Source organism: Macaca mulatta, chromosome 15 (assembly GCF_049350105.2).
Source record: "Macaca mulatta isolate MMU2019108-1 chromosome 15, T2T-MMU8v2.0, whole genome shotgun sequence".
NCBI lineage: Eukaryota > Metazoa > Chordata > Mammalia > Primates > Cercopithecidae > Macaca > Macaca mulatta.
In genome coordinates, this window is record NC_133420.1 from 42,582,955 (window position 1) to 42,593,917 (window position 10,963).

The following is a 10,963-nucleotide window of genomic DNA, read 5'->3' on the forward strand; positions in this document are numbered from 1 at the left end:
CATATAATAAGTTAGAAAGTGTTTCCTTGTACATTTTTGGAAGATTTTGAGAAAGATTGATGTTAATTGTTCTTGAAACATTTTACAGAATTCACCAATGAGGATGTCTGATCCTGGACTTTTATTTTTTAGGTAATATTAATTTTTGCTTATAAACTTTCTGTTTTACAAATTTGCTAAACTAACTTATTAATTCTAGTAACTTATATATTGTAAGATTATAAGGATATTTGAAATAGAGAATCATATCTGCAGATAAAGACAGCTTAACTTCTTTTCAACATTATATGATACTTTTCTTGCCTTGTTGCACTGGCTAGGACCAATAATATAATGATAAATGAAAGTTCTGAAAATGAACATCTTTGCTGTTTTTCCTGTTTTAGTGGGAAGCATCTCATATTTCACTGTTAATTTTTATGTTAGCTTTAGGATTTCATAGGTGGCTTTATCATTTTGATAAATTTTCCTTATATTTTTCTTGTTTTCCTAAAAATTCCTTAAAAGTAAATATGGGACGTCATCGAAAGGTGTTTTTTTTTCTGCATCTATTGAGAGGACTTTTTTTTATTTTATAGTCTAATAAATGACGGATTACATTGTTTTCCAATTGTTAAATTAATTTTACATTACTGAGTATATCCGTTTGGTCATAATGTACTAAATGTTTTAGATGTTGCTGGATTTAATTTGTTTGAAAAATATTCTTGCACCTGTGTTCATGAAGAAGGTTGGGCTATAGTTGATTTTTATAATAGTTTTAACTGTTTTTGGAACCAAAATAAGACGAGTCTCAAACTGAATTAAGAATTAGTCTCCTTCTTGGTCAGGCGCGGTGGCTCATGCCTATAATCCCAGTACTTTGGGGGCTGAGGCGGGCGGATGACGAGGTCAAGAGATGGAGACCATCCTGGCCAACATGGTGAAACCCCATCTTACTAAAAATACAAAAAGGCATGGTGGTGCACACTTGTAGCTACTTGGGAGGCTGAGGCAGGAGAATTACTTGAACCTGGGAGGCGGAGGTTGCAGTGAGTCGAGATCGTACCACTGCACTCCAGCCTGGTGACAGAGCGAGACTCCATTAAAAAAAAAAAAAAGAAAAGAATTAGCCTTCCTTGGCTGGGCACGGTGGCTCATGTCTATAACCCTAGTACTTTAGAAGGCTGAGGCAGCGGGATTGTTTGAGCTCAGGAGTTTAATAGCAGACTGGGCAACATAGTGAGACTTCTTCTCTACTAAAAATTTAAAAAATTTAGCTGTAGGTGGTGGCCCATAAATGTAGTCCCAGCTACTTGGTAGGCTGAGATGGGAGGATCACTTGAGCCTTAGAGGTCAAGGATGCAACGAGCCGTGATTGTGCCACAGCACTCCAGCCTGGGCAACAGAGCGAGACTCTGTTTCCAAAAAATGATAATAAAATAAAAATATATAATTCATCTTTCTTGTTTTCTGGAAGAGTTTGTTTAGACTTGATATTATTTCTTCTTTGAACATATGATTGATGGAATTCACCAGTGAAGCCATTTGAGTCTATAATTTTCTTTGTAGAAAGAAGTAACTACAAAACAATTTTTTAGTGGACATATAATTGTTCCTTGTATCTATTTCTTCTTGAGTGGGTTTTGTCTCTCAGAACATTTGTCCATTTAAGTTTTAAAATGTATTGATATAAACTCGTTCATAATATAATCTCACCTTCTTTTTGATGTTTATAATATGTGTAGCAACATTCTCTCTATTTTGTTGTCAGTCTGGGTAGAGATTGATCAATTTTATTGATATTTTCAAAGAACAAAGTTTTGGGTTTATTAATTTTCTCTACTGCATTTCTTTTTATGTCGGTGAATTTTAACCCTTTTTTTCTATCTTCTGCTAACTTTGTTTTAAATTCTCTTTTTTTTCTGGCTTCTACAGGCAAAAACATATTATTATTAATTTGGATTGTTTTTCATTCTCTAGTATAAGAGTTTAGTCCTTTTGATTTATCCATAAGGTCTATTTTAACTGTACACCACAAATTTTTGGTATTTTCCATTTTGATTAATTTATTCTTTGACACTGGAAGTATTTAAAACTGTGTCAATCCTAAACTTCATATGGAATCACATAAGACTCTATATAGTGAAAGCAATCTTGAGAAAAACAGATTTGGAGGCTTCATAATACCTAATTTCAAATTATATTATTACAAATCCTAGTAATCAAAACATTATGGCACTGACATAAAAACATACTCATAGATCAGTGGAGCAGAATAAAGAGCTCAGAAATAAACCCACACATACACAATCAGCTAATCTTTGGCAAAGTCTCCAAGAATACACAATGTAAAAAGTCTCTTCAGTAAATTGTGTTGGGAGAACTGGATATATACTTGTAAAAGAATGAAATTTTATACTTATACCTTAAAAATTCATCTCAGAATAAAGTAAAGTCTTAAATATAAGATCTGAAACTGTAAACATCCTAGGAGAAAATATAGGGAAGAACTCTTTGACATTGGTCTTGACAATCATTTCTTGGATGTAACACCGAAAGCACAGGGAACAAAAAGTAAAAATAAACAAGTAAAATTATATTTAACTAAACATCTCTACACAGTAAAAGAAACAATACACTGTGCTCACTTCAGCAGCACATATACTAAAATTGGAATGATAAGAGAAGATTAGCATGGCCCCTGTCAAGGATGACACACAAATTCGTGAAGCGTTCCATATTTTTAGGACTTTAACACCATATATTTCCCTCCCAGTTTTTATCCCCTTTTGGTTTAATAAAGCATTTTTCATAATTAGTGCTGTACATTTGATTGCAAACGATTTGGTGATACTTCTAAGCTATAACTATAAATCTCTGGAATTCTATGAATTTCAACATTATTTGAAGTAGTTCTTCAGTTATATTTACATGTGTTGTAAATATACTTTTAGCTAGGAAGTCTTCCAAAATACAAACTACTCCCAGTTAGATATCAGTGAGTTTGAATTATTGAAGAAATGTTGACAATGTTAAGTGTTTGATTTTATATAACAAGCTTATTAAATATATTTTTGTGTCAACTTAAAAAAAAAGAAACAATACACAATGAAAAGGCAAGCTACAGGATGGCAGAAAATGTTTGCAAATCATATACTCAATCAAAGTTAATATACAAAAAATATAAGGAACTCATATAATTCAATAGCAAAAACAAGACAAAACAAATAACCTGATTATAAGATGGGCAAAGGACCTGAATAGATACTGTTCCAAAGAAAGAATACAAATGGTCAACAGATACATGAAAAAATGTTCAACATCACTAATAATCAGGGAAATGTTAATTAAAAAGCAAAAGATATCACCTCACAATTATTAGGATGGATATTATAAAAAAAATCAAAAAGCAGTTTGGTAAATATGTGGAGAAAAGAGAATGTTTGTGTACTGTTGGAAAAATTATAAATTGGTAAAGCCATTATGGAAAATAATTATAAAATTTCTCCAAAAAACTAAAGATAGAATTACCATATGACCCAAAAAAACACACTTCTGATATATATTAAAATGACAAGAAATCAGTATTTTCAAGAGATAGCTACCCTCACATATTCATTACAGCATTTTTTCACAATAGCCAAGACATGGAGACAACCTAAGTTTCCATCGATGGATAAATGATAAAGAAAATGCTTACCCACATATACGTGTAATTCATCCTTAAGAAGGAACAAAATCTTGTCATTTGCAGCAATCCTGATAAACCTAGTGGACATTCTGCTAAGTGAAATAAGCCAGACCCGGAAAGACAAATACTGCATGATCTAACTTATATTTGGTATCTAAATAAACTTGAACTCAGAGTAATAGGATAGAATGATGGTTGTCATGGATTGAAGAGGTGGAGAAAATGAGGAGATGTTAGTCAAATGGTATAAACTTTCAGTTGTAAATTGAATAATTTCTAGAGATCTTAATGAACAGCATGGTGACTACGTTAATAATAATGTATTGCATACTTGAAGTTTAAGAGAGTAGATCTTAAATATTCGCACCAAAAAACAAGTAAATGAGCAATCAAAATAAATAAAATAATGTTGCTTATTATTCAAATATTTGGAAATTTTCCAGACATCTTTGGATTATTGATTTGTAGCTCATTTTGAGAGTGTATTGAGCATTATTTCAGTCATTTTAAATTTACTGCAGTTTGTTTTATGTACCAGAATATGGCCTATAATAGTGAATGTTGTTTGAAAAGAAGGTGTGTTCTATTCTTTGGGAATGAAGTATTCTATAAATTTTTATCAGGTCAGGTTGGTTTATGATTTTGTTCAGGTTTTATCTATGCTTATTGATTTTTGTGTTTGTTAGCTTGTTTTATCAATTCCTGAGAAGGGAGTATTGAAATCTCCAACTAGATTTGTACATTTTTTTTCCTTTTCTATTACTAATGTTTTTTGCTTTATGTATTTTGAAGTTTCAATACTTGATGTATTCGCATTCAAGATTATTATGCCATGTTGATTAACCTCTTATCATTATGGAATGTCTCTCTTTGTCTTTAGTAATATCCTTATTCTGAATCTGTTTTGTTTAATATTAAGATAGCTACTCTAGCATTCTTTTGGGAAGATTTTCCTTGTCATATCTTTTTTTTCATTTTACTTCTAAACTCTCTGTCTTTATGTGAAAATGAATTTCTTATAGACAATATATAAGTATGGTTTACGTTTTATCCAATCTGAAAATCTATGCCTTTGATTTGGTACATTTAGACCCTTTAAATTTATGCAATTAAAGATTTGGTAAATCAACTATTCTGCAAATTGTTTTCTGTTTGTCTTGTGTTCTTCTCTCCCCATTTCTTTTAGGTTAATTTACTATTTTTATTATTTCCTGATATGTATACTTGTGTTTTACCGGTTATAATGCGTTTTATATTTTAGCGGTTATTCAACCATTAACTAATATTATACCACTTTATATATAGTATAAGTACTTTATAACATAGCATTTTTATATTCTTCTTTCATCCTGTGTGCTATCATGTTCGGAGTTTTATTTCTACATGTGTTATAAATAGCAAAATAGGTGATTTTATTTTGTTCTGTTGGTGGCATTTAGTGAATGAAGTCATTTATTATTATTGTCACCACCATTACCATTATCATGTTGACATTTTCTATCTGTTTAACTCTTTAGAAAAATACCTAGTATTTTTGGATTTTTAAAGTTTTTTAATTTGTAAAACAGTGAGAAGAAGATTTTTCTCATAAAATTGTAAGAAATTTTTCTTCATAAATTATGGCACATTGCAGACACTTTATAAGGGCTAAATGAACTGAAATAAGTATGAAACACATGTATAGCTCTGTGCTAGGCACTAAGGGAAATAGAAGTAAGTATAGGAATATTAACCTGCATTTACAGAATTAAGTATGAATTTCAATTATAGAAAAAATAGAGTATATATTAAATATCGATTGGTAATATTTCATTCAAATTTGAATTTCTTATAAATCTTATATAAGTGATATAGACATGCAAGATTAAACTCGGATTAAGAATTGTGTGTAATAATAATTATTGGAGTTAAAAGAGATGTCAAAGAGAGAGAAGTGACTGTGTGCTCTGATATAAAAGCATTTCTAGAAATTGGAAACACTAATTTCGATAGGAGAAGTGAGGACTACAGTTGAAACAAAATCATAGAAGCAAGATTGTTCAAAATGTATTTGCCTATCCATATCTTCTATTTCACTGATAGGCCAAGTAAATACAGGGTGCCGTTAAATCTTGGCTGAATTAAGTTAATTGTTTTTTGCATCTTTTGCAAGCTCAGAGTGAGGCATCAAATCCATTCTCTCCTTATATTCTGTCCTTAAGTATAGTAGTAAACATCTATCAGATTCCCAGTAGTGAAGGAGGCAAATAAAGAGAAGACACATGACTTGAAGTTAAGAAATTTGCATGCTCTGTGGGGAGATAGTTAGGATACAAAAGCATTTATGCAGAGGCAAGAATCTCTAGGATTGTTTTCATTGATGCATAACAATTGTACAGATTTGTGGGGATATATGTGATATTTTGATATATGTATACAATGCATAATTATCAATCGGAATAGTTAGGCCATCCATCACCTCAAATATTTACCATTTCTTTGTGTTGAGAACATTCTAAATCTTCTCTCCTAGCTATTTTGAAATATATAATAAATACCTGCTGTTGCCCTACTGTGCTATGAAATGCTAGAACATATTCCTTCTCTCTAACTATATTTTTGTACACATTAACCAACCTCTCTTCATCTTCTACTTCCTCCTACCCTTCCCAGTCAGTGGTAATAATCTAGGATTATTTTTTATTTCTGACAAAGAATCATTGTAGTAATAAGTTTGTACAAACTTAACTTTCTGGGTAAAAAAACTAATTACAGACCTAGGATAAAAGTAGAAATAAAACCTGGAAATCATCCTTGGTTCCTCTGCCTCCTGTAGACTGTCTTATAATAGAACACAAAATCTTGCGTATTCTACTTTCTACGTATCTACTAATTCCATGGAGCTATTTCCATCCCACGGCCACCATTCTAATCCCAAGTACTATCATTTCACCTCTGATTAAGGTAGATCAGCAGTAACCTCACTAGCTGCCAGCTTCCACTCTCGTCCTTCAAAATCCATCTACAAATTGCAAGCCCAATGTTTTAAGGATCGTTATTTTTGACATTCTATGATTTTATAGTAAAAAATACTCATATATTTAAGAATCTTTCATGACAATGAAATCTTTCATGTTCAGATTTTGCTCTTGGCACTTACTAGCTTGTGCGGATCCAGTTAAATGCAGACCTGGGAAATTTGGCCATCAAAATCTCTTTTTGAGAATAACCGCATAGTGACAATCATTCGTTTCTATCAAAAATTGTATTCTGGGAATATGGCAAATGCCTGCATCAGTCATTGTACAGGAAACCATAGTAGTGAAGACAGTGGGTGAGAGTGTGAATGTATCAGAGAAACAAGGAGATTCTATGTGTATCAGGTGATTAAAACTTAATGACAAACGAGAAAATAAGTGTAAGAATTTATTTCTCTCTCTCTCTCTCTTTCGAGTTTCACTCAGTTGCCCAGGCTGGAGCACAATGGCACGATCTTGGCTCACCACAACCTCCGCCTCCTGGGCTGAAGTTATTCTCTTGCCTCAGCCTCCTGAGTAACTGGGATTACAAGCATGTGCCATCACACTCGGCTAATTTTGCATTTTTAGTAGAGATGGGGTTTCTCCATGTTGTTCAGGCAGTTCTTGAACTCCTAATCTCAGGTGATCCATCCCCTTCGGCCTCCCAAAGTGCTGGGATTACAGGCATGAGCCACCATGCCTGGCCAGTGTAAGGATTTCTTAAAAGCTCAATGTAGCCATGTAAAGAGCGGCTCTAGAAGATGTAATTTATCAAGCTTAAAAAATCACTCAGAATTTATTCAATTCTTTTATTTTTCAGAAACAAAATATGTTATCCCTTTTGTGTTGCTAATTCAAGAAATATTTTTGCAGGGGTCAGAATCTTAAAGAGTGAGAACATTATAATTCCTTCTTCCAGGAAAATACACACACACACACACACACACACACACAAATATTTTACAATGAGTATTTTTAGAAAGCCTTCGAGGGATGATCACAATAAGTTTATTTTAACGTATTATCTATTTTTTCAACATTTGTATTTGATGTGGTAGTTTTCATATGAAGGGAGGCTTTAGAAAAGATATAGGTAAACTTTCAAGCAGGATTTTACTCTGATATCTCTCTGCAAAGAGTGCAAATGTAGGGCAAAAAGTAAAAGCTGGCCAGTCAAATGAATTGGGAACACATACTATGCCAGAAGTGGAAAATATTTTAAACAGTTCTTATAGCCTGAATATCCCTTCATTTATCCATTTGGTCATCTGGCAAATATTTATTAAGCATGTTTCATTGTAATAAAATAAATGCATTTTATATTTAGGATGACTTGGTTCCAAACTCTGAAATTTATAAACTGATTTGGGGTAAATCAGTTATTTTATCTTATCCCTTCATTATTTTGCCAGGAGTAAATAATCAAAATTGCTTTATAGGATTTTAATAAAGATAAACTGAGATAATTTTTGAAGGTGATAGTCCAGGGATAGGAACAAGTGAAATACTTTGAGCTTATCTCATATAAAGAGGAAATTTGGATGCAAAGATGGATAAGATGCTTTCTTTATCCTTGAGTACCATAAATACTTGAAGTTGAATATAAATTACTAGATACTCAGTAGAGAAAGACACAGATAAGTGGAAGGTTTGGGTTGCAGCTCTGATCTAGACCTGAGTTCACTTTCTTCAGAGTGAGAGAAATGAGTGTCATTATACTTAGAACTGAGGATTGCATATAACTTGCACCCTCTTTACCTGAGTAAAAATGGCCAATAGTGCACTGTCACTAGGTTTGAAGTCTGACAAGATGTAAATGTGATCCCCCAAATGTAGAACTGGGATTAAAGGATTGAGAACCATTGCAGAGCAGTGGAGTCAGCATATTGACATAATGTATGCCATATTCTCATTTCCTGTGCATTGGCAGATGTCACTATCAGATTTCAGTCCTCTTTACTATTGAACAAAGACGTAACCTCAAGGTTTTCTCCAGTGACCTCGGGATCAAATACATATGACACCTTAGAAGAAGCATACTTCATTTTTTGTTTTAGATACAGATAGGAATGGTAAATAAGGTTTCCATTTATTGACAAACTTCAATCAAAGGGTAGTGATTGCGTCATGGAGTAGAAGAGAATTCTGGAACTTTGTTCAGGCTTTTGAGGAAAGAGAGCCATTAATGATGCCTGCTCTAGTGTATTTTTTAGAGGCCCTGGAAAAGCATTTTTTTTTCCCTCAACTTATCTTTCAAGTCAAACATTAACATAATTTGTTTATCCAAAGTGACATGCAAAATGTTAGGTCCATAAAATGACAATTCCACTTAATTTAGTAAGAGTAATCATAGGAATAATCATGAGATCCCATGGGAAAACCACTTTGGGGGAGGAGGATATATCACAGGATGCTTCAAAAGGAGTAACCCATGAACTGAATCTTAGAGAAGGAGAAATCGTGAGACAAAAGAGGAAAAGGGGTAGTATTCTAGACATAGGGAATTTCTGAGCAAAGATTAGAAGCTAAAACTAGCAAAACATATGAGGGATGCCAAGAAGAGTCAGTTTTACTGAAACATGACAGGAAAAGCAAGGAGTGGTGGGGATGAGGCTGGGCAAGTAGGCGAGAGCCTGCATCAATAAAGGTCTTGATTGTCATGCTAAGTTATTCATATCATTTACTAAAGATGGAAAATCATAGAAATAATTGATGGAAGAAGTGACATGATCAGAACTGTGTTATTGAGAAAGACATTGCTAGTTGCACTGAAACAACAATTAGATGAAATAAGGAGTTTGGAAGCAGCAATCTTGGCTTCCAATTCCTGCTTGGGGACTAAATTACTACACGGCATTGAGAACAAAATTTTCCCCTTTGGATCCATCTGTTTAAGTGAAAAACAATTGAGTTGGGTAAGGTGATTTCATTGGGCTCTTGTAGATACAATATTTTATACCAATCGTTTGGTAACTGGATTATTTGATTATCTGCTCCTCAGTTGTATCATTGGAATAGTAGAGAAACTTATCTTTGGGTTTCCTACCATGTACAAGGAGATTGCATGATGTAAGTGAGGTTACAAATATTTTGGGGAATGAAGAAATAGTCAAGCAAAGATGACAAGTTGTCATTTTGTTTTCTAAATAAATTACTAGCCCACAGATAATGGGGAAAATATAAATTTAACGCATTTCCCCAAACTTGCATTTTCTCATTTATCTGTAGATAATTTCTTCTTCTATTGTGAAACGTATCTTTGTGTGTGACTAACGTGGGAAGTCTTTGCTGGACCTCTATAGAGATGGGAAAATGCATTAACATGACGAAGAATGGAGACAGACTGTGTCAACTTTTTCATAATATAGAGATCTAGTTCCTCAGAGCTGCAAGAAATGTTATAGATCTTCTTGTCCAATAGTTTTCAGGTTCTGTTCCTTATGACTTAAATGTTCTATGGAGGCACCTGAGGGATAACCTAGCAAGGAAGAAAGCAGAGATGAGGAAGATAACTTTTTTCTTTCTCTTCTCCTAGAACCATGCTGCTGCCACACATTGAGAGTGCACTGAGAGGAAAGCCAAGTAGATATAGGTACATAGGAAATGGAGATGTGGATCTCTGATGACAGCTTTCAATTCCTCACCCAGCCATGTCTGACATGGTTCTTCCACTTAGATTTCCTGGTTATTTGAGGTAATAGATTTCCTATTTTACTTTTAAGCTTGTTTGAACTCAGTTTCTGTCCCTTATAAAGAGTTTTGAGAAGTACTTTATATGAGAATTTCACATATGACTTTATTTAGTAAAGTATTTTTCCACTGTTTAATGTTGGGAAAATATAAACTTGGGAACCACTGATTTCATGCAACGTAATCTTTTTCAGAGGAAGTGACTGAAACAAAATCCAGGATTATTTCCCAAAGTTACACGTCAAATACATGGCATTGTTGGTGCCAGAATGCAAAGCCCCTGATGTTTGTAGCTGCTCATCTCACTCTAGTTATCTGCCCACATGCACAATATCACCACTTATCTACATCCAACATCACTGTGACTTAGCAAATATCGAGGAATAATATTCCCACACTGGCCAACAGGAAGTTATTTGAGGAAGAAGGCTTATCCATCTCTATAGAGGTCCTGCAAAGACTTCCCACATTAACCACACATAAAAATGTGTTTCACAATAGAAGAAAATGTGCTCAATCAACCAGACAGTGTGGAAAGACCCTGTAGGATTCTTGGAATCCCTTATCCCCAACAGGGGCAATACTGCTTGGACACTGTTAG

The 10,963-nt window shown here is 33.5% G+C and overlaps 1 non-coding gene across 1 annotated transcript; it reads left to right on the forward strand.

Moving 5' to 3' along the window:
- Positions 1 to 2,622: 2,622 nt before the first annotated feature.
- Positions 2,623 to 2,727, forward strand: LOC114672960 (U6 spliceosomal RNA). The gene has a single exon (XR_003723474.1). It is a non-coding gene; the product is annotated as a U6 spliceosomal RNA (small nuclear RNA).
- Positions 2,728 to 10,963: the final 8,236 nt, after the last annotated feature.